Genomic DNA, 20,366 nt, shown 5'->3' on the forward strand with positions numbered 1-20,366 from the left:
TCATTCGGTGTGGGGTTTATTAGTAAATACCCCGTTTCGGGATCTGTAGTCCTTTCGGATTTTCCGTAATCTTTATCCCATCCGATAGCACCAAATTTTTCAATTCGTCTTAAGTTGTTTCGTCTAACGACGGCTTCTAAAGTAATGGGTGAATTCATTCTACAATCCTCACTACAGCAGATAGGTTAGGAAGGGGTGTCCGGTGTATTGTCAGTTTCGGAGAACGCTTTTGATTCGTCCCTGATGGTGTAAAAATTAACCAAATACTCTAACTGTTAGTTTTAAGAGAGCAAAATATATTTTCTATACGTATATTTCGAGTTATCTTTGACGTCAACCAACCTTGTTTTCGCTTTATAAAAGCAACTGTTTGTTATAAGATATAAAAATATATTTCCAATTATCTTTGACGTCAACCAACTTTGTTTTCGCTTTATAAAAGCAACTGTTTATTATAAGAGATAAAAATATATCCTTTACAAAAGTAACCTTGGTTCGCATGTTAAGGACTCTCGCTAAGGGGATTCGAACTCGTGATACATAGAACAACGAGTTTAAAGGCAGATACGTTAACGAGCGAGCCAATGTTACTTGAGGGTGTATTCGGTTGATGACTATAGTACCGTGGATTTATTAATATAATATGATTCTTTCCCCCCCGTGACGAAAAGTATATCTACTGAATAACCAATGTAGTTTTTGCTAACACATTAGTCGAAAAAATCGTTTAGTTCTAGTTCTTGATAATATGTCTACTGATAAAATGAAACCTTATCCGACTGGATGTTATCAATGCGGCGGAAGCCTTATTGAGTTTCCAGATCACGCCGGACAAACGTTTTATTGCGATGGAGATCTCGATTGTCCTTTAAGACATCACACTGTTTTTGTAACAAAAAATAATCACATACACCCGATAGAAGAAAAATTTCAACCTTTGAGTCCGTATAGAGTGTGTTTAGTATGCGGTACGTATTCGTCAGCGAAGGACGCTCGTAACGCCGAATGTTCCGAAGAAGGCACAACTTGTCGGTTTACGGCTAAATCCGTTATAAAAGCGAGAGGCACCACGACCGTACACTGTAAAATTTGTTTTTTTTGGCATTTAAAAAACACCAAATGCGACACGAAAAACCGTTGCTTCAAATGCGACAAACTTTACCTGATGAGAGAAAATCATCTTTGTGTAAAAAATTAAAAATAATAATAATAAAATGTTGCTTAGTTTTTCACATATAATAACTGTACATTCCCAATAGCAATCCAATATTATAACGATATTTTTCGTTTGAATCAACTAACCATTCCACGAACATCTGTCACGACAAAACGGAAACAGTAGGTGTACCATTTTTGAACATTTTTCTCCCAATGTTAGTTCAATATAAACCAACTAGTTTTTCTACCTTTGGCTGCATAGTGATAATTTATCTTTGCGTATGAATTTACGATTGTAGGTTTGTTGTTTGTACATTTTTTTATTTAAATGAGAAAGTATACAGATCATATACAAATAACATTGAGATTACTTGAATATCAAGTATTGATTAACTTAGTTTTGAAGCTGTTGTTTGTACATTTTATATTTAAATCAACATTTATACAGATGAGATTACTTGAATATCAAGTATAGATTAACTTAGTTTTGAAGGAGTCTATTTTCTCAGGCATACTCCAGGAACATTTCGTGGAGGTTATAGTTGGGCATCATATCGACGTCTAAGACTTATACAAATTCTGTGGGGGGAATTTCTTCTCGCCATCTTACGTAATAAGTTGTTGGGGTACGGCCCTTTATGGCTATAGTTTTCACCCGCAACTCTGACTGACTGTAGTTTATCTATCAAAGATTTACAAGGGTCTCTGCGACTTTCTTCAGCCGTTAATGGATCTAAGCGGTTAGGTTTAGACACGTTAGGACGAGTCCTGGCATTTGGTGTTGACCTGTAAACGGGGTAGCCTCGGCCTCCACCTTGGCTTTAGTACCATTCTAATAGAAAATTAGACGTGAATTGCTTTGAATACGCCAGATTTGAAAGGAGAGTATTTACACACGCTTACTTTTCTGTGATTGTATTTTGAAACTAAGTACTGGTATTTGATTCCGTTTGGGCTGACAAATCTTTGTTCCTTTTGTAAGCGTAACTCTACACCCGTATCATCTCTTATCAATGACGTCACAGCTACAATTGTAGAAGATTTAAGCCTTGGCAATGTACGTTTAAAGTTTTTATCGTCTCTTATCTATGACGTCACAGTTGTAGAAGAGACTGACTTTTAATTACCATTAAAAACATTACCATAATCAAAATAAACTCCTTGAAAAAAGGTTAAAATTTTGAGTCAAACTAAATATTACAATGGATTGCGCAACTTTCAGCCTATCATTAACCCTTGGCCATGTACGTTTAATAAATTCTCGTCTCTTATCAATGACGTCACAAATACAGTTGTAGATTTTCCCGCCAATGACGTCACAGATACAGTTGTAGACAGGACTGCCAGATACCCGCGCAATGTTTTCCCGCCAGGGGGCGCAGCCGCCAGGGGGCGTGCGGGGGCCCGCGAGTTTTCCCGCGAGGGGGCGCGAGGGGGCGCGCAAGTTTTCCCGCGAGGGGGCGCGCGCGAGTTGGGGGCGCGCCAGGTGGCGCGGTTTCCCAAGGGGCGTGGCGAGAGGGCATTGACACTGTGACCTTGACATTCTACACCTACACTCTACACCTACATTCTACACCTACGGAGGTACGAAGTGTAGCCCTATACTACTGACTTTTGTTTCCAGGTAGAGTGGCCGAGTGGTTTAAGGCGCTGGTTTAAGGCACCAGTCTCTTCGAGGGCGTGGGGTCGAATCCCACATCTATCAGCCTACTTTGTTTTCTAGGATTAATAATATGAAGCTTTTGCTTATTAGTCTGAGTTTCTTGTCTTTCCAGGTAGAGTGGCCGAGTGGTCTAAGGCGCTGGTTTTAGGCACCAGTCTGTTCGGGGGCGTGGGTTCGAATCCCACCTCTATCAGCAGAGTTTGTTTTCTACGATTAATAATATGAAGCTTTTGCTTAATAGTGTCGCACCTACCGACAGACATCAAGCCAAATATAAGTTAGCTACCCAAAAACCCCGAGTCTCAGCCGAGCGAGCCCTATAAAAGGCGCCTCGTCCCGTGCTAACGCGCACTTCTCTCCCCGAGCCCGATCGAAGAGGATAAAGCTGCAAAAGCTCAGCCCTTCGTTACGGCCAAGGCACGGGAAGCATCCTCCCTTAGTTCGCGGGTAGACTTAACAAAACACCGTCCCCTCTCACGTTTATATTGAATAAAAACATATTATTTTCTTAACCTAAAAGCCGTACTCCGCCTCTTATTTACTACCGTGACAACTGGTGGAGGCGCCGGGCACGTAGTCTCCCTCGCCGTATGCTCTCCTCGTCCGATACCGAACCGTACTCGGACTCCGAATTAGAAGCGGTTTTCGCTAGTTTCGACAAACCGGCCCCTCGTCGCTCCCGCCGTCACCTCGATCTCCCTCCGGAGTTTGGTCTCTTCGATAAGCGTTCCGTATATCCACAGGCTCCCTCCCCGACGGCAGACCAAGGCTTAAGGTCCAGCAAATCCTTAGCCGCTGCCGCCTATCCGGACACATTCTCGGTCACAGTTGGTCCTCCAACGATTTCTCACGAGAGTTATAGGGAAAACAACCCTACCATTGCAATGGCATCCGCCGCTGATATCGCCGCCGCCGTAACGGCCGCGCTGCAAGCAATCCAATTACCCCGAGAGATACCAAAATTCAATCCCGATCTTACCGACGTAAATGAATGGATTACGGTATTCGAAACCGCCACAACAAACCATGTCGGAAGAGTACAACTCTTACCTACCGCCCTACAGGGTAAAGCTCTAACATGGTATTCCACGGAATTAAGGTCCAATCCAGCACAGACGACCTGGGATGACTGGAAGTCCGCCATCAAAACCCAATTTGGCCGTTCAACTCGCTCAATACTCAACGCGCTAATGTCACGTCGACAGAAGATCGGGGAGGATCCTCTAACGTACTACAGAGAAGTTCTCACCCTTTGCTCCCTCGCTAATCCAACTATGACCGAGCTGGAGAAAGTTAATTACTTAACCAACGGGCTCCTTCCCCATCTCCGAGAGAAATTAACTTTAATGTGCCCCTCCTCGTCCACTGACTTGCTTGAGAAGCTGCAAATACTCGTCACGGTTTCCCCTATCCCTTCGACGCAACCCAGCGACCAGAAGATAATTGAGATGCTGGCCACCGCCCTGGCCACGAAGCAACATATCGCAGACAACGGTACCACCATGACTGCGCCCGCCCTTTTTCAACCGTCTTCGACGGCCGACATCGATGCTCTGAGAGACGAAATCCGCGAGCTTCGCAAAGAGGTCGAAGCTCTTAAACTCAACTCTCGCCGCCGCGACCCAAGCCCATCCATGAGTTGTTACACCTGTGGTCGCCGTGATCACCTCAGTTCCTACTGTCGTAATTCAAACAACTCCCTACCGAGGGATGACAGACAACCCCGCCATTCCTCCCGAGGAGAACCTAGTGATCGCAACCACAGTCCGTCACCCTGGGGCACCCAACCCCAACGAGAAAATAGTGATCGTCGCCGCAGTCCGTCACCCTGGGGCAGCCACCCCCAACAACGCCGTAGTTCTTCACCCTACCCTAGAGCAAACGGCCCGAATTACCAAGGGAATAATGGAAATGGCCAGAACCACCAGGGAAACTTCTCCAGACGGCGCTAAAAGTGGGGGCGCCCCCGTCGTCTCCCGCCATTTGCCCTCTACTCTATAGCAACTCCGATAAACTCGTCACACTCCCTGTTACCCTACTCAACTCTTCTCTAACCGCCGTACTTGACTCGGGAAGCACAAAGAACATTACAAGCCCTGACATCATCGCCAAATTTGACCTCCCCATTCGCGACGCTGGACCACTACAACTTCGTGTCGCGGATGGATCTCTTATAACACCAGAAGGGGCAACGACTATCACCCTCCAACTCGGCTCCCAATCATATTCCATCGACGTACTCATTGTCCGAAACTTCAAATATGATATCCTACTTGGTCTCGAGTTTTGTGAGGAGCACCAAGTCTCCGTTGATTTCGGACCTCGCACGGTCTCCATCAAGGGCGATACGTTTCCCTTATCCAAGAACATTCTCACCCACCACTCCATCGCTCGTTGTTCCTCCGATACGACGGTTGCGCCACTTTCTGAGGCCATCTTAAACATTATGGTAACCGGTGCCCAGGGTACGATGCTCGTCGAACCTGCCACTGCTACCTATGACCGCTACGGCCTCCTGCTTTGCAAAACACTGACCACATTCTGTAACGGTTATTCATCAATTCGGGTTGCCAATCCGCATAAGCAGGCCATACATCTCAACCGCAACACACACATTGGTCTCGCCCACGACATCATCGAACTCAATCTTATGGACGGCTTGGATCCCCTACCGCCATCGAATGCCCTTCCGACCGACCTCGACATTGGCACCCACCTGACCCATGATGAACGAAACCAACTCATCGACATGCTCCACCGATACCCTATGGTATTCTCAAAGTCCGATACGGATCTCGGGCGCACCAGCCTAATCCAACATCAGATACACACAGGCGACGCCGCCCCGATTCGATGCCATCCATACCGCAAGTCCCTCAAAGAGCGCGCCATCCTAAAGGAAGAAGTACGGAAACTCCTTAAAGCCAACATTATACGAGAATCTTGCAGCCCCTGGGCTGCTCCGGTCGTTCTCGTACGAAAGCGAGATGGCACCTGGCGCTTTTGCGTCGACTGGCGCAAATTAAATTTAGTTACAAAAAAAGATGTCCACCCTCTGCCTCGCATTGACGATACGCTAGATCGCTTGGCAGGGGCTACACTCTTCACTACGTTAGACCTGGCTTCCGGTTACTTTCAAGTTGAATTGGCCGAGGAAGCCAAAGAAAAAACTGCCTTTGTAACACCGGACGGACAATATGAATTTAATGTGTTGGGCATGGGCCTGTGTAACACGCCCAGTACCTTCCAACGCTTAATGTACAAGACCCTGGGCGGTCTCATGTGGGACGTTGCCATGGCCTATTTGGATGACATTATCATCTTCTCGAAGTCCTTCCCCGACCATCTCACCCACCTCAACCAAGCACTCTCCTGCCTCCAACGCGCAAATCTGAAACTAAAAACCAGTAAATGCTCGTTCGCCAAGACTCGGATTAAATATCTCGGCCACATAATCGACGGTAATGGAATCTACCCTGATCCAAAGCTACTCGAGGCCGTCGAAAAGTTTCCCCGACCGAAAAATGCTAAACAAGTTCATCAATTCGTTGGCCTCGCCGGATATTACCGTCGGTTTATCAACAATTTCTCCAAAGTCGCTCGGCCACTCACCAACCTACTCAGGAAGGACGCTGCGTTCCAGTGGACTCCAGAAGCAGAACAGGCGTTCCAGCACCTCCGAACTCAATTGATCCAGCAACCTATTGTCCGCCACCCTCAGTGGGACCTTCCGTTCGAAGTCCATACTGACGCCTCCGCCTTCGGGGTTGGCGCTATCCTTAAGCAAAAGGTTAACGGGGCAGAGCACGTTATTGCTTACGCCAGTCAACTTCTCAACACTGCAGAACAGAATTATAGCCCCACCGAGCGCGAGTGCTTGGCTATCTTGTTCGGGCTCAATAGATTTCGCCCCTATATCTATGGACAACCAGTCACAGTGGTCACTGACCACCATGGCCTCTGCTGGCTCACGTCGGTGAAGAATCCTAACGGTCGTCTCGCCCGCTGGTCTCTCACGATCCAAGAATTTAATCCCATTATTAAATATAAAGACGGCCGACTCCATCAAGATGCTGACGCGCTGTCACGCGCCCCAACCGACCCACCAGCAGCTATTTCCGCCCCGCTGAACCTGACAACGCCACACCATCCGGAACCTAGCGTCGACTTAAGGTCTCATGATATCCCTGCCCTCCAGCGGGCAGACCCGTTCTTGGCACCCATAATCCAATTCTACGAAACAAACCCACCGAACCCTTCACGAATCATTCGTCGACAGGCCCGCTGCTTTCAATTACATAACGGCCTTCTTCACCGCAAGCTACGCACTTCAGAAGGCTTCAAACTTGTCATAGCCGCCCCGCAAGCAATCCGTCTCCCAGTTCTCCACGCCCTTCATGATGACATCACCGCCGGCCACCTCGGCCTCCGTCGTACGTGGGAACGGGTGCGGAATCGTTTCTTTTGGCCAAAAATGCTGGCCCACGTAACGAATTACGTGAAATCTTGTCACCAATGTCAAACTCAGAAAATCTACCCGTTCAAACCAGCCGGTCTCTTACAACCCATTCCACCAACCACTAAACCGTTCCAACGAATTGGCCTGGATAAGTTAGGACCGTTTCCGGTTTCTGGTGACGGCAACGTTCACGTCTTCGTTTGCACCGATTATTGCACCCGGACTGTTATTGCCGCCGCTGTGCCACGCGGAACGGCCGAAGAGGCTGCCAATTTCCTGGTCCAGAAAGTTTTACTGCAATATGGCACCCCAAAGGAGCTCATAACAGACAGAGGAACGGAATTTGTCAATCGCTTGGTTAGCGAAATTACCACCCTCTTTAGCGTAACACACCGCCGGACCACTGCCTACCACCCTCGCACTAATGGGATAGTCGAACGTTTTAACAAAACATTAGCGAACATGCTTTCCCATTATGTCTCGGACTCCCATAAAGATTGGGATCGCTTTCTCCCATACCTCGTCTTCGCATATAATACTTCCCTTCACGAAGTCACTGGCTATACACCGTTTTTCCTCCTACACGGGTTCGAAGCTGACCTCATGCTGGATGTCGCCTTGGACCTTCCTTCCACCGTACTGCAAAGCCCGAAAGGAGTAGAATCTATTCTTTATGCGGAGAAGGCGCGAACCATCGCTGCTCGGCGCCACTCGGTGGCCCAACAAAAGGATAAAGCCAGGTTCGATAAGACTCGACGTGAACACAACTTTGAAGCCAACGACCTCGTCTTCCTCCGGACTCCTCGGAGAATACCCGGGAAATGTGAAAAATTACTACACCCTTATGCCGGCCCTTACCGCATTGTCCGGCAAACCGCACCCAACGATTACGAAATCTGCGACTCCGAGGGGAAGAAATCCGCCCTAGTCTCGGTAGAACGACTTAAACCCTTCCATGCCCGCGCCACCTGTTGGACACCCCTACCCACCCTCCCTCCCCGCAAAGTTACCTTCAACGACAAAATCCAAACCAAAGTTTCTCCCCCTCCACGGCTCCTTCCCCCCTGTCTTCCCCCCTCCTCTCGCGACCCCCGCCCCTTCGCCGCTCGGCTCGGCAACGTTCAAGCCCCGACCGTCTTTGTTATGCTCCCTAGCTCAAACCACCCCATCAACACAACTTCGACCGTCATTGTTATACTCACTAGATCTCAGTAACGCTCCACACAAAAAAAAAAAAAAAAAAAAAAACCGATTTTCGAAAAACACCTATTCTCTGCCTCTCGGACGTACCATGCGGTCACATCTTCGTCTACGGAAAACCGCCCATGAACAGCGGCGCTCGCGCCTCGGACGCTCTCATCCCTGCTACGGTCAGCCTACGGCCAAAATCCGCCGCCGCAACATTCGCCGCCGTGAGATCTCGTCAGTCCCGGCTTCGCCAAACGCCCCAGGTCCCGATCTTCGCTGCCTTCGACCCTACCACCCGGAACTTAACAACGCCACGTGTATCGATTTCCAGCTCCCACCATGCATAGTTGACGCTTACCTCGCCTTGCTTATCCACTCACTCCCGGACTCCTTGACCGCTTTCGCGTTTCCAACGAGCTTCGCCGAGAAATTGTTCAACTCCACGCTAGCCGAGGCCCGCCACGACTCGGCCGACGACCTCGACCTTTTTGCCAACAGTACGCTCCATATCCCAATTCATCGTTCCGGTCAATGGTCCCTCGCTGTCGTTGATCTCCTCGCCGGTACCATCCGCCACCTTAACCCGATGGGGACCACGGGTATTCCTGTGCTACACACGATACGCGCTTTCCTAACCAACGAAATTAGACTTCGTGGACTTTTGGACCTGGATTTCACTGACTTCACACTCTCCTCTCCCGTCGTTCCCCGGCAACTCAACGGTGCGGATAGCGGCGTTCTCGTCTGCGAATACGCGCGCCGTTCTCTTACCACCAACGACCTCGTGTTCAACCCCACAAAGTGCAACGAAATCCGCCATCGCGTCTCTACTGAACTTTTTAACCGAACCTTGTCATGAAACGAAATCCGCCATCACGTCTCTACAGGACTTTTTCCGAGACTTTAATCGCCCATGTGACTATTTATTATTATTAATTTCTTTTGATTATTATCCCATTTTTTTATTATTATTCTTTTGCTGTATTTTGTATTACGTCGGGACGACGTTTTGTTCTACGGGGATGCTGTCGCACCTACCGACAGACATCAAGCCAAATATAAGTTAGCTACCCAAAAACCCCGAGTCTCAGCCGAGCGAGCCCTATAAAAGGCGCCTCGTCCCGTGCTAACGCGCACTTCTCTCCCCGAGCCCGATCGAAGAGGATAAAGCTGCAAAAGCTCAGCCCTTCGTTACGGCCAAGGCACGGGAAGCATCCTCCCTTAGTTCGCGGGTAGACTTAACAAAACACCGTCCCCTCTCACGTTTATATTGAATAAAAACATATTATTTTCTTAACCTAAAAGCCGTACTCCGCCTCTTATTTACTACCGTGACAATAGACTGAGTTTGCTTTTGCTTTCGGGTAGAGTGGCCGGGTGGTCTAAGGCCCTGGTTTAAGGCACCATTCTCTTTAGAGGGCGTGAGTTCGAAACCCACTTCCATCAGGCTATTTTGTTTTCTAGGATTAATAATATGAAGCTTTTGCTTATAAGTCTGAGGTGACTTTTGTTTCCAGGTAGAGTGGCCGAGTGGTCTAAGACGCTGGTTTAAGGCTTTATTCCCTTAGGGGCGTGGGGTCGAATCCCACATCTATCAGCCTACTTTGTTTTCTAGGATTAATAATTTGAAGCTTTTGCTTATGAGTCTAAGGTGGCTCTTGTTTCCAGGTAGAGTGGCCGAGTGGTCCAAGGCGCTGGTTTAAGGCACCATTACCTTCGGGGCGTGGGTTCGAATCCCACATCTATCAGCCTACTTTCTGTTCTAGGATTAATAGTATGAAGCTTTTGCTTATTAGTCTGAGGTGACGTTTGTTTCCAGGTAGAGTGGCCGAGTGGTCTAAGACGCTGGTTTAAGGCATCAGTCTCTTCGGGGGCGTGGTTCGAATCCCACATCTATCAGCCTACTCTGCTTCCTAGGATTAAATAATATGAAGCTTTTGCTTATTAGTCTGAGGTGACGTTTGTTTCCAGGTAGAGTGGCCGAGTGGTCTAAGGCGCTGGTTTAAGGGACCAGTCTCTTCGAGGGCGTGGGTTCGAATCCCACCTCTATCAGCCTACGTTGTTTTCTAGAATTAATAATATTAAGCTTTTGCTTATTAGTCTGAGATGACTTTTGTTTCCAGGTAGAGTGGCCAAGTGGTCTAAGGCAACAGTCTCTTCGGGGGCGTGGGTTCGAATCCCACCTCTATCAGCCTATTTTGTTCTCTAGGATTAATAATATGAAGCTTTTGCTTAATAAACTGAGTTTACTTTTGCTTGCGGGTTGAGTGGCCGGTTGGTCTAAGGCGCTGGTTTTAGGCACCAGTCTCTTCGAGGGCGTGGATTCGAATCCCACATCCATCAGCCTACTTTGTTTTCTAGAATTAATAATATTAGGCTTTTGCTTATTAGTCTGAGGTAACTTTTGTTTCCAGGTAGAGTGGCCGAGTGGTCTAAGGCGCTGGTTTAAGGCACCAGTCTCTTCGGGGGCGTGGGTTCGAATCCCACCTCTATCAGCCTATTTTCTTCTCTAGGATTAATAATATCAAGCTTTTCCTTAATAGACTGAGTTTACTTTTGCTTTCGGTTAGAGTGGTAGGGTGGTCTAAAGCGCTGGTTTAAGGCACCATTCCCTTCGGGGCGTGGGTTCGATTCCCACATCTATCAGCCTACTTTGTTTTCTAGGATTAATAATATGAAGCTTTTCTTATTCGTCTGAGGTGAGTTTTGCTTCCAGGGAGAGTGGCCGAGTGGTCTAAGGCGCTGGTTTAAGGCACCAGTCTCTTCGGGGGCGTGGGTTCGAATACCACCTCTAACAGGCTATTTTGTTCTCTAGGATTAATAATATGAAGCTTTTGCTTATTAGTCTGAGTTACTTGTCTTTCCAGGTAGAGTGGCCGAGTGGTCTAAGGCTCTGGTTTAAGGCACCAGTCTCTTTGGGGGCGTGGGTTCGAATCCCACCTCTATCAGCCTATCTTGTTCTCTAGGATTAATAATATGAAGCTTTTGCTTAATAAACTGAGTTTACTGTTGCTTGCGGGTTGAGTGGCCGGTTGGTCTAAGGCGCTGGTTTAAGGCACCAGTCTCTTCGGGGGCGTGGGGTCGAATCCCACATCTATCAGCCTACTTTGTTTTCTAGGATTAATAATATGAAGCTTTTGCTTATTAGTCTGAGTTTCTTGTCTTTCCAGGTAGAGTGGCCGAGTGGTCTAAGGCGATGGTTTAAGGCACCAGTCTCTTTGGGGGCGTGGGTTCGAATCCCACCTCTATCAGCCTATTTTGTTCTCTAGGATTAATAATATGAAGCTTTTGCTTAATAAACTGAGTTTACTTTTGCTTGCGGGTTGAGTGGCCGGTTGGTCTAAGGCGCTGGTTTAAGGCACCAGTCTCTTAGGAGGGCGTGAGTTCGAATCCCACTTCTATCAATCTATTTTGTTTTCTAGGATTAATAATATGAAGCTTTTGCTTATTAGTCTGAGTTTACTTTTGCTTTCGGTTAGAGTGGTAGGGTGGTCTAAAGCGCTGGTTTAAGGCACCATTCCCTTCGGGGCGTGGGTTCGATTCCCACATCTATCAGCCTACTTTGTTTTCTAGGATTAATAATATGAAGCTTTTCTTATTCGTCTGAGGTGAGTTTTGCTTCCAGGGAGAGTGGCCGAGTGGTCTAAGGCGCTGGTTTAAGGCACCAGTCTCTTTGGGGGCGTGGGTTCGAATTCCACCTCTATCAGCCTATTTTGTTCTCTAGGATTAATAATATGAAGCTTTTGCTTAAAAAACTGAGTTTGCTTTTGCTTGCGGGTTGAGTGGCCGGTTGGTCTAAGGCGCTGGTTTAAGGCACCAGTCTCTTAGGAGGGCGTGAGTTCGAATCCCACTTCTATCAATCTATTTTGTTTTCTAGGATTAATAATATCAAGCTTTTCCTTAATAGACTGAGTTAACTTTTGCTTTCGGTTAGAGTGGTAGGGTGGTCTAAAGCGCTGGTTTAAGGCACCATTCCCTTCGGGGCGTGGGTTCGATTCCCACATCTATCAGCCTACTTTGTTTTCTAGGATTAATAATATGAAGCTTTTCTTATTCGTCTGAGGTGAGTTTTGCTTCCAGGGAGAGTGGCCGAGTGGTCTAAGGCGCTGGTTTAAGGCACCAGTCTCTTTGGGGGCGTGGGTTCGAATTCCACCTCTATCAGCCTATTTTGTTCTCTAGGATTAATAATATGAAGCTTTTGCTTAAAAAACTGAGTTTACTTTTGCTTGCGGGTTGAGTGGCCGGTTGGTCTAAGGCGCTGGTTTAAGGCACCAGTCTCTTCGGGGGCGTGGGGTCGAATCCCACATCTATCAGCCTACTTTGTTTTCTAGGATTAATAATATGAAGCTTTTTCTTATTAGTCTGAGTTTCTTGTCTTTCCAGGTAGAGTGGCCGAGTGGTCTAAGGCGCTGGTTTTAGGCACCAGTCTGTTCGGGGGCGTGGGTTCGAATCCCACCTCTATCAGCAGAGTTTGTTTTCTACGATTAATAATATGAAGCTTTTGCTTAATAGACTGAGTTTGCTTTTGCTTTCGGGTAGAGTGGCCGGGTGGTCTAAGGCCCTGGTTTAAGGCACCATTCTCTTTAGAGGGCGTGAGTTCGAAACCCACTTCCATCAGGCTATTTTGTTTTCTAGGATTAATAATATGAAGCTTTTGCTTATAAGTCTGAGGTGACTTTTGTTTCCAGGTAGAGTGGCCGAGTGGTCTAAGACGCTGGTTTAAGGCTTTATTCCCTTAGGGGCGTGGGGTCGAATCCCACATCTATCAGCCTTCTTTGTTTTCTAGGATTAATAATTTGAAGCTTTTGCTTATGAGTCTAAGGTGGCTGTTGTTTCCAGGTAGAGTGGCCGAGTGGTCCAAGGCGCTGGTTTAAGGCACCATTCCCTTCGGGGCGTGGGTTCGAATCCCACATCTATCAGTCTACTTTCTGTTCTAGGATTAATAATATGAAGCTTTTGCTTATTAGTCTGAGGTGACGTTTGCTTCCAGGTAGAGTGGCCGAGTGGTCTAAGGCTCTGGTTTAAGGCACCGGTCTCTTTGGGGGCGTGGGTTCGAATCCCACCTCTATCAGCCTATCTTGTTCTCTAGGATTAATAATATGAAGCTTTTGCTTAATAAACTGAGTTTACTTTTGCTTGCGGGTTGAGTGGCCGGTTGGTCTAAGGCGCTGGTTTAAGGCACCAGTCTCTTCGGGGGCGTGGGGTCGAATCCCACATCTATCAGCCTACTTTGTTTTCTAGGATTAATAATATGAAGCTTTTGCTTATTAGTCTGAGTTTCTTGTCTTTCCAGGTAGAGTGGCCGAGTGGTCTTAGGCGATGGTTTAAGGCACCAGTCTCTTTGGGGGCGTGGGTTCGAATCCCACCTCTATCAGCCTATTTTGTTCTCTAGGATTAATAATATGAAGCTTTTGCTTAATAAACTGAGTTTACTTTTGCTTGCGGGTTGAGTGGCCGGTTGGTCTAAGGCGCTGGTTTAAGGCACCAGTCTCTTAGGAGGGCGTGAGTTCGAATCCCACTTCTATCAATCTATTTTGTTTTCTAGGATTAATAATATGAAGCTTTTGCTTATTAGTCTGAGGTGACTTTTGTTTCCAGGTAGAGTGGCCGAGTGGTCTAAGGCGCTGGTTTAAGGGACCAGTCTCTTCGAGGGCGCGGATTCGAATCCCACCTCTATCAGCCTATTTTTTTCTCTAGGATTAATAATAGGAAGCTTTTGCTTATTAGTCTGAGGTGAGTTTAGTTTCCAGGTCGAGTGGCCGAGTGGTCTAAGGCGCTGGTTTAAGGCACCAGTCTCTTCGGGGGCGTGGGTTCGAATCCCACCTCTAACAGGCTATTTTGTTCTCTAGGATTAATAATATGAAGCTTTTGCTTATTAGTCTGAGTTAGTTGTCTTTCCAGGTAGAGTGGCCGAGTGGTCTAAGGCGCTGGTTTAAGGCACCAGTCTCTTCGAGGGCGTGGGTTCGAATCCCACCTCTATCAGCCTATTTTGTTCTCTAGGATTAATAATATGAAGCTTTTGCTTATTAGTCTGAGGTGACGTTTGTTTCCAGGTAGAGTGGCCAAGTGGTCTAAGGCGTTGGTTTTAGTCACCGGTCTCTTCGGGGGCGTGGATTCGAATCCCACCTCTATCAGCCTATTTTGTTCTCTAGGATTAATAATATGAAGCTTTTGCTTAATAAACTGAGTTTACTTTTGCTTGCGGGTTGAGTGGCCGGTTTGTCTAAGGCGCTGGTTTAAGGCACCAGTCTCTTCGGGGGCGTGGGGTCGAATCCCACATCTATCAGCCTACTTTGTTTTCTAGGATTAATAATATGAAGTTTTGCTTATTAGTCTGAGTTTCTTGTCTTTCTAGGTAGAGTGGCCGAGTGGTCTAAGGCGCTGGTTTAAGGCACCAGTCTCTTCGAGGGCGTGGATTCGAATCCCACATCCATCAGCCTACTTTGTTTTCTAGAATTAATAATATTAAGCTTTTGCTTATTAGTCTGAGGTGACTTTTGTTTCCAGGTAGAGTGGCCGAGTGGTCTAAGGCGCTGGTTTTAGGCACCAGTCTCTTCGAGGGCGTGGATTCGAATCCCACATCCATCAGCCTACTTTGTTTTCTAGAATTAATAATATTAAGCTTTTGCTTATTAGTCTGAGGTTACTTTTGTTCCCAGGTAGAGTGGCCGAGTGGCTTAAGGAGCTGGTTTAAGGCACCATTCCCTTCGGGGCAAGGGTTCGAATCCCACATCTATCAGCCTACTTTGTTTTCTAGAATTAATAATATTAAGCTTTTGCTTATTAGTCTGAGGTGACTTTTGTATCCAGGTAGAGTGGCCGAGTGGTCTAAGGCGCTGGTTTTAGGCACCAGTCTCTTCGGGGGCGTGGGTTCGAATCCCACCTCTATCAGCCTATTTTGTTCTCTAGGATTAATAATATGAAGCTTTTGCTTAATAAACTGAGTTTACTTTTGCTTGCGGGTTGAGTGGCCGGTTGGTCTAAGGCGCTGGTTTAAGGCACCAGTCTCTTAGGAGGGCGTGAGTTCGAATCCCACCTCTATCAGCCTATTTTGTTCTCTAGGATTAATAATATGAAGCTTTTGCTTAATAAACTGAGTTTACTTTTGCTTGCGGGTTGAGTGGCCGGTTGGTCTAAGGCGCTGGTTTAAGGCACCAGTCTCTTAGGAGGGCGTGAGTTCGAATCCCACTTCTATCAATCTATTTTGTTTTCTAGGATTAATAATATGAAGCTTTTGCTTATAAGTCTGAGGTGACTTATGTTTCCAGGTAGAGTGGCCGAGTGGCTTAAGGCGCTGGTTTAAGGCACCATTCCCTTCGGAGCAAGGGTTCGAATCCCACACCTATCAGCCTACTTTGTATTCTAGAATTAATAATATTAAGCTTTTGCTCATTAGTCTGAGGTGACTTTTGTTTCCAGGTAGAGTGGCCGAGTGGTCTAAGGCGCTGGTTTTAGGCACCAGTCTCTTCGAGGGCGTGGATTCGAATCCCACATCCATCAGCCTACTTTGTTTTCTAGAATTAATAATATTAAGCTTTTGCTTATTAGTCTGAGGTGACTTTTGTTTCCAGGTAGAGTGGCCGAGTGGCTTAAGGCGCTGGTTTAAGGCACCATTCCCTTCGGGGCAAGGGTTCGAATCCCACATCTATCAGCCTACTTTGTTTTCTAGAATTAATAATATTAAGCTTTTGCTTATTAGTCTGAGGTGACTTTTGTTTCCAGGTAGAGTGGCCGAGTGGTCTAAGGCGCTGGTTTTAGGCACCAGTCTCTTCGAGGGCGTGGATTCGAATCCCACATCCATCAGCCTACTTTGTTTTCTAGAATTAATAATATTAAGCTGTTGCTTATTAGTCTGAGGTGACTTATGTTTCCAGGTAGAGTGGCCGAGTGGTCTAAGGCGGTGGTTTAAGGCACCAGTCTCTTCGGGGGTGTGGGTTCGAATCCCACCTCTATCAGCCTATTTTCTTCTCTAGAATTAATAATATGAAGCTTTTCCTTAATAGACTGAGTTTACTTTTGCTTTCGGTTAGAGTGGTAGGGTGGTCTAAAGCGCTGGTTTAAGGCACCATTCCCTTCGAGGCGTGGGTTCGAATCCCACATCTATCAGCCTACTTTGTTTTCTAGGATTAATAATAGGAAGCTTTTGCTTATTAGTCTGAGGTGAGTTCTGTTTCCAGGTAGAGTGGCCAAGTGGTCTTAGGCGCTGGTTTAAGGCACCAGTCTCTTTGGGGGCGTGGGTTCGAATCCCACATCTATCAGCCTATTTTGTTCTCTAGGATTAATAATATGAAGCTTTTGCTTAATAAACTGAGATACTTTTGCTTGCGGGTTGAGTGGCCGGTTGGTCTAAGGCGCTGGTTTAAGGCACCAGTCTCTTCGGGGGCGTGGGTTCGAATCCCACCTCTATCAGCCTATTTTTTTCTCTAGGATTAATAATATGAAGCTTTTCCTTAATAGACTGAGTTTACTTTTGCTTTCGGGTAGAGTGGCCGGGTTTAAGGCACCAGTCTCTTAGGAGGGCGTGAGTTCGAATCCCACTTCTATCAATCTATTTTGTTTTCCAGGATTAATAATATGAAGCTTTTGCTTATAAGTCTGAGTTGACTTTTGTTTCCAGGTAGAGTGGCCGAGTGGTCTAAGGCGCTGGTTTTAGTAACCAGTCTCTTCGAGGGCGTTTATTCGAATCCCACATTCATCAGCCTACTTTGTTTCCTAGAATTAATAATATTAAGCTTTTGCTTATTAGTCTGAGGTGACTTTTGTTCCCAGGTAGAGTGGCCGAGTGGTCTAAGGCGCTGGTTTAAGGCACCAGTCTCTTCGGGGGCGTGGGTTCGAATCCCACCTCCATCAGTCCATTTTCTCCTCTAGGATTAATAATATGAAGCTTTTCCTTAATAGACTGAGTTTACTTTTGATTTCGGGTAGAGTGGCCGGGTGGTCTAAGGCCCTGGTTTAAGGCACCAGTCTCTTAGGAAGGCGTGAGTTCGAATCCCACTTCTATCAATCTATTTTGTTTTCTAGGATTAATAATATGAAGCTTTTCTTTAATAGACTGAGTTTACTTTTGCTTTCGGGTAGAGTGGTAGGGTGGTCTAAAGCGCTGGTTTAAGGCACCATTCTCTTCGGGGCGTGGGTTCGAATCCAACATCTATCAGCCTACTTTGTTTTCTAGGATTACTAATAGGAAGCTTTTGCTTATTAGTCTGAGGTGAGTTTTGCTTCCAGGTAGAGTGGGCAAGTGGTCTAAGGCGCTGGTTTAAGGCACCAGTCTCTTCGAGGGCGTGGGTTCGAATCCCACCTCTATCAGCCTACTTTGTTTTCTAGAATTAATAATATTAAGCTTTTGCTTATTAGTCTGAGGTGACTTTTGTTTCCAGGTAGAGTGGCCGAGTGGTCTAAGGCGCTGGTTAAAGGCACCAGTCTCTTTGGGGGCGTGGGTTTGAATCCCACCTCTATCAGCCTATTTTGTTCTCTAGGATTAATAATATGAAGCTTTTGCTTAATAAACTGAGTTTACTTTTGCTTGCGGGTTGAGTGGCCGGTTGGTCTAAGGCGCTGGTTTAAGGCACCAGTCTCTTCGGGGGCGTGGGGTCGAATCCCACATCTATCAGCCTACTTTGTTTTCTAGGATTAATAATATGAAGCTTTTGCTTATTAGTCTGAGTTTCTTGTCTTTGCAGGTAGAGTGGCCGAGTGTTCTAAGGCGCTGGTTTTAGGCACCAGTCTGTTCGGGGGCGTGGGTTCGAATCCCACCTCTATCAGCAGAGTTTGTTTTCTACGATTAATAATATGAAGCTTTTGCTTAATAGACTGAGTTTGCTTTTGCTTTCGGGTAGAGTGGCCGGGTGGTCTAAGGCCCTGGTTTAAGGCACCATTCTCTTTAGAGGGCGTGAGTTCGAAACCCACTTCCATCAGGCTGTTTTGTTTTCTAGGATTAATAATATGAAGCTTTTGCTTATAAGTCTGAGGTGACTTTTGTTTCCAGGTAGAGTGGCCGAGTGGTCTAAGACGCTGGTTTAAGGCTTTATTCCCTTAGGGGCGTGGGGTCGAATCCCACATCTATCAGCCTACTTTGTTTTCTAGGATTAATAATTTGAAGCTTTTGCTTATGAGTCTAAGGTGGCTTTTGTTTCCAGGTAGAGTGGCCGAGTGGTCCAAGGCGCTGGTTTAAGGCACCATTCCCTTCGGGGCGTGGGTTCGAATCCCACATCTATAAGCCTACTTTCTGTTTTAGATTAATAATACGAAGCTTTTGCTTATTAGTCTGAGGTGACTTTTGTTTCCAGGTAGAGTGGCCGAGTGGTCTAAGACGCTGGTTTAAGGCATCAGTCTCTTCGGGGGCGTGGTTCGAATCGCACATCTATCAGCATACTCTGTTTCCTAGGATTAAATAATATGAAGCTTTTGCTTATTAGTCTGAGGTGACGTTTGTTTCCAGGTAGAGTGGCCGAGTGGTCTAAGGCGCTGGTTTAAGGGACCAGTCTTTTCGAGGGCGTGGGTTCGAATCCCACCTCTATCAGCCTATTTTGTTCTCTAGGATTAACAATAGGAAGATTTTGCTTATTAGTCTGAGGTGAGTTTAGTTTCCAGGTAGAGTGGCCGAGTGGTCTAAGGCGCTGGTTTAAGGCACCAGTCTCTTCGGGGGCGTGGGTTCGAATCCCACCTCTAACAGGCTATTTTGTTCTCTAGGATTAATAATATGAAGCTTTTGCTTATTAGTCTGAGTTACTTGTCTTTCCAGGTAGAGTGGCCGGTTGGTCTAAGGCGCTGGTTTAAGGCACCAGTCTCTTCGGGGGCGTGGGGTCGAATCCCACATCCATCAGCCTACTTTGTTTTCTAGGATTAATAATATGAAGCTTTTGCTTATTAGTCTGAGTTTCTTGTCTTTCCAGGTAGAGTGGCCGAGTGGTCTAAGGCGCTGGTTTTAGGCACCAGTCTGTTCGGGGGCGTGGGTTCGAATCCCACCTCTATCAGCAGAGTTTGTTTTCTACGATTAATAATAGGAAGCTTTTGCTTATTAGTCTGAGGTGAGCTTGGCTTCCAGGTAGAGTGGCCAAGTGGTCTAAGGCGCTGGTTTAAGGCACCAGTCTCTGCGAGGGCGTGGGTTCGAATCCCACATCTATCAGCCTACTTTGTTTTCTAGGAATAATAATATGAAGCTTTTGCTTATTAGTCTGAGTTTCTTGTCTTTCCAGGTAGAGTGGCCTAGTGGTCTAAGGCGCTGGTTTTAGGCACCAGTCTGTTCGGGGGCGTGGGTTCGAATCCCACCTCTATCAGCAGAGTTTGTTTTCTACGATTAATAATATGAAGCTTTTCCTTAATAGACTGAGTTTACTTTTGCTTTCGGGTAGAGTGGTAGGGTGGTCTAAAGCGCTGGTTTAAGGCACCATTCCCTTCGGGGCGTGGGTTCGAATCCCACATCTATCAGCCTACTTTGTTTTCTAGGATTAATAATAGGAAGCTTTTGCTTATTAGTCTGAGGTGAGTTTTGCTTCCAGGTAGAGTGGCCAAGTGGTCTAAGGCGCTGGTTTAAGGCACCAGTCTCTTCGGGGGCGTGGGTTTGAATCCCACCTCTATCAGCCTATTTTGTTCTCTAGGATTAATAATATGAAGCTTTTTTTATTAGTCTGAGGTGAGTTTTATTTCCAGGTAGAGTGGCCGAGTGGTCTAAGGCGCTGGTTTAAGGCACCAGTCTCTTTGGGGGCCTGGGTTCGAATCCCACCTCTATCAGCCTATTTTGTTCTCTAGGATTAATAATATGAAGCTTTTGCTTAATAAACTGAGTTAACTTTTGCTTGCGGGTTGAGTGGCCGGTTGGTCTAAGGCGCTGGTTTAAGGCACCAGTCTCTTAGGAGGGCGTGAGTTCGAATCCCACTTCTATCAATCTATTTTGTTTTC

At 46.6% G+C, this 20,366-nt stretch overlaps 33 non-coding genes across 33 annotated transcripts; all 33 read left to right on the top strand.

The window, feature by feature from the left end:
- The first annotated feature begins 2,781 nt into the window (after nt 1-2,781).
- TRNAL-AAG (transfer RNA leucine (anticodon AAG)) lies at nt 2,782-2,863 on the top strand. Its single transcript has one exon. It is a non-coding gene; the product is annotated as a tRNA-Leu (tRNA).
- A 69-nt stretch (nt 2,864-2,932) lies between these two features.
- Nucleotides 2,933-3,014, top strand: TRNAL-UAG (transfer RNA leucine (anticodon UAG)). The gene has a single exon. It is a non-coding gene; the product is annotated as a tRNA-Leu (tRNA).
- Nucleotides 3,015-10,438: 7,424 nt separating this feature from the next.
- TRNAL-AAG (transfer RNA leucine (anticodon AAG)) lies at nt 10,439-10,520 on the top strand. Its single transcript has one exon. It is a non-coding gene; the product is annotated as a tRNA-Leu (tRNA).
- Nucleotides 10,521-10,881: 361 nt separating this feature from the next.
- TRNAL-AAG (transfer RNA leucine (anticodon AAG)) lies at nt 10,882-10,963 on the top strand. The gene has a single exon. It is a non-coding gene; the product is annotated as a tRNA-Leu (tRNA).
- Nucleotides 10,964-11,184: 221 nt separating this feature from the next.
- TRNAL-AAG (transfer RNA leucine (anticodon AAG)) lies at nt 11,185-11,265 on the top strand. The gene has a single exon. It is a non-coding gene; the product is annotated as a tRNA-Leu (tRNA).
- A 69-nt stretch (nt 11,266-11,334) lies between these two features.
- TRNAL-AAG (transfer RNA leucine (anticodon AAG)) lies at nt 11,335-11,416 on the top strand. Its single transcript has one exon. It is a non-coding gene; the product is annotated as a tRNA-Leu (tRNA).
- Nucleotides 11,417-11,637: 221 nt separating this feature from the next.
- Nucleotides 11,638-11,719, top strand: TRNAL-AAG (transfer RNA leucine (anticodon AAG)). The gene has a single exon. It is a non-coding gene; the product is annotated as a tRNA-Leu (tRNA).
- A 373-nt stretch (nt 11,720-12,092) lies between these two features.
- TRNAL-AAG (transfer RNA leucine (anticodon AAG)) lies at nt 12,093-12,174 on the top strand. Its single transcript has one exon. It is a non-coding gene; the product is annotated as a tRNA-Leu (tRNA).
- A 373-nt stretch (nt 12,175-12,547) lies between these two features.
- Nucleotides 12,548-12,629, top strand: TRNAL-AAG (transfer RNA leucine (anticodon AAG)). The gene has a single exon. It is a non-coding gene; the product is annotated as a tRNA-Leu (tRNA).
- A 221-nt stretch (nt 12,630-12,850) lies between these two features.
- TRNAL-UAG (transfer RNA leucine (anticodon UAG)) lies at nt 12,851-12,932 on the top strand. The gene has a single exon. It is a non-coding gene; the product is annotated as a tRNA-Leu (tRNA).
- A 374-nt stretch (nt 12,933-13,306) lies between these two features.
- TRNAL-AAG (transfer RNA leucine (anticodon AAG)) lies at nt 13,307-13,387 on the top strand. The gene has a single exon. It is a non-coding gene; the product is annotated as a tRNA-Leu (tRNA).
- Nucleotides 13,388-13,457: 70 nt separating this feature from the next.
- TRNAL-AAG (transfer RNA leucine (anticodon AAG)) lies at nt 13,458-13,539 on the top strand. The gene has a single exon. It is a non-coding gene; the product is annotated as a tRNA-Leu (tRNA).
- Nucleotides 13,540-13,760: 221 nt separating this feature from the next.
- On the top strand, nt 13,761-13,842 carry TRNAL-AAG (transfer RNA leucine (anticodon AAG)). The gene has a single exon. It is a non-coding gene; the product is annotated as a tRNA-Leu (tRNA).
- A 375-nt stretch (nt 13,843-14,217) lies between these two features.
- Nucleotides 14,218-14,299, top strand: TRNAL-AAG (transfer RNA leucine (anticodon AAG)). The gene has a single exon. It is a non-coding gene; the product is annotated as a tRNA-Leu (tRNA).
- Nucleotides 14,300-14,368: 69 nt separating this feature from the next.
- TRNAL-AAG (transfer RNA leucine (anticodon AAG)) lies at nt 14,369-14,450 on the top strand. The gene has a single exon. It is a non-coding gene; the product is annotated as a tRNA-Leu (tRNA).
- Nucleotides 14,451-14,822: 372 nt separating this feature from the next.
- Nucleotides 14,823-14,904, top strand: TRNAL-AAG (transfer RNA leucine (anticodon AAG)). Its single transcript has one exon. It is a non-coding gene; the product is annotated as a tRNA-Leu (tRNA).
- Nucleotides 14,905-14,974: 70 nt separating this feature from the next.
- TRNAL-UAG (transfer RNA leucine (anticodon UAG)) lies at nt 14,975-15,056 on the top strand. The gene has a single exon. It is a non-coding gene; the product is annotated as a tRNA-Leu (tRNA).
- Nucleotides 15,057-15,277: 221 nt separating this feature from the next.
- Nucleotides 15,278-15,359, top strand: TRNAL-UAG (transfer RNA leucine (anticodon UAG)). Its single transcript has one exon. It is a non-coding gene; the product is annotated as a tRNA-Leu (tRNA).
- Nucleotides 15,360-15,886: 527 nt separating this feature from the next.
- TRNAL-UAG (transfer RNA leucine (anticodon UAG)) lies at nt 15,887-15,968 on the top strand. The gene has a single exon. It is a non-coding gene; the product is annotated as a tRNA-Leu (tRNA).
- A 221-nt stretch (nt 15,969-16,189) lies between these two features.
- Nucleotides 16,190-16,271, top strand: TRNAL-UAG (transfer RNA leucine (anticodon UAG)). The gene has a single exon. It is a non-coding gene; the product is annotated as a tRNA-Leu (tRNA).
- A 70-nt stretch (nt 16,272-16,341) lies between these two features.
- Nucleotides 16,342-16,423, top strand: TRNAL-AAG (transfer RNA leucine (anticodon AAG)). Its single transcript has one exon. It is a non-coding gene; the product is annotated as a tRNA-Leu (tRNA).
- A 221-nt stretch (nt 16,424-16,644) lies between these two features.
- TRNAL-AAG (transfer RNA leucine (anticodon AAG)) lies at nt 16,645-16,726 on the top strand. The gene has a single exon. It is a non-coding gene; the product is annotated as a tRNA-Leu (tRNA).
- Nucleotides 16,727-17,236: 510 nt separating this feature from the next.
- On the top strand, nt 17,237-17,318 carry TRNAL-AAG (transfer RNA leucine (anticodon AAG)). The gene has a single exon. It is a non-coding gene; the product is annotated as a tRNA-Leu (tRNA).
- Nucleotides 17,319-17,692: 374 nt separating this feature from the next.
- TRNAL-AAG (transfer RNA leucine (anticodon AAG)) lies at nt 17,693-17,774 on the top strand. The gene has a single exon. It is a non-coding gene; the product is annotated as a tRNA-Leu (tRNA).
- Nucleotides 17,775-17,844: 70 nt separating this feature from the next.
- On the top strand, nt 17,845-17,926 carry TRNAL-AAG (transfer RNA leucine (anticodon AAG)). The gene has a single exon. It is a non-coding gene; the product is annotated as a tRNA-Leu (tRNA).
- A 221-nt stretch (nt 17,927-18,147) lies between these two features.
- Nucleotides 18,148-18,229, top strand: TRNAL-UAG (transfer RNA leucine (anticodon UAG)). Its single transcript has one exon. It is a non-coding gene; the product is annotated as a tRNA-Leu (tRNA).
- Nucleotides 18,230-18,905: 676 nt separating this feature from the next.
- Nucleotides 18,906-18,987, top strand: TRNAL-AAG (transfer RNA leucine (anticodon AAG)). The gene has a single exon. It is a non-coding gene; the product is annotated as a tRNA-Leu (tRNA).
- Nucleotides 18,988-19,057: 70 nt separating this feature from the next.
- Nucleotides 19,058-19,139, top strand: TRNAL-AAG (transfer RNA leucine (anticodon AAG)). Its single transcript has one exon. It is a non-coding gene; the product is annotated as a tRNA-Leu (tRNA).
- Nucleotides 19,140-19,359: 220 nt separating this feature from the next.
- TRNAL-UAG (transfer RNA leucine (anticodon UAG)) lies at nt 19,360-19,441 on the top strand. Its single transcript has one exon. It is a non-coding gene; the product is annotated as a tRNA-Leu (tRNA).
- Nucleotides 19,442-19,511: 70 nt separating this feature from the next.
- Nucleotides 19,512-19,593, top strand: TRNAL-AAG (transfer RNA leucine (anticodon AAG)). The gene has a single exon. It is a non-coding gene; the product is annotated as a tRNA-Leu (tRNA).
- A 69-nt stretch (nt 19,594-19,662) lies between these two features.
- On the top strand, nt 19,663-19,744 carry TRNAL-UAG (transfer RNA leucine (anticodon UAG)). The gene has a single exon. It is a non-coding gene; the product is annotated as a tRNA-Leu (tRNA).
- A 221-nt stretch (nt 19,745-19,965) lies between these two features.
- On the top strand, nt 19,966-20,047 carry TRNAL-AAG (transfer RNA leucine (anticodon AAG)). Its single transcript has one exon. It is a non-coding gene; the product is annotated as a tRNA-Leu (tRNA).
- A 69-nt stretch (nt 20,048-20,116) lies between these two features.
- TRNAL-AAG (transfer RNA leucine (anticodon AAG)) lies at nt 20,117-20,198 on the top strand. Its single transcript has one exon. It is a non-coding gene; the product is annotated as a tRNA-Leu (tRNA).
- Nucleotides 20,199-20,366: the final 168 nt, after the last annotated feature.

Source organism: Phalangium opilio, unplaced genomic scaffold (genome assembly GCF_054372755.1).
Source record: "Phalangium opilio isolate 3A_F unplaced genomic scaffold, DU_Popi_V2 ptg000039l_1, whole genome shotgun sequence".
Lineage (NCBI taxonomy): Eukaryota > Metazoa > Arthropoda > Arachnida > Opiliones > Phalangiidae > Phalangium > Phalangium opilio.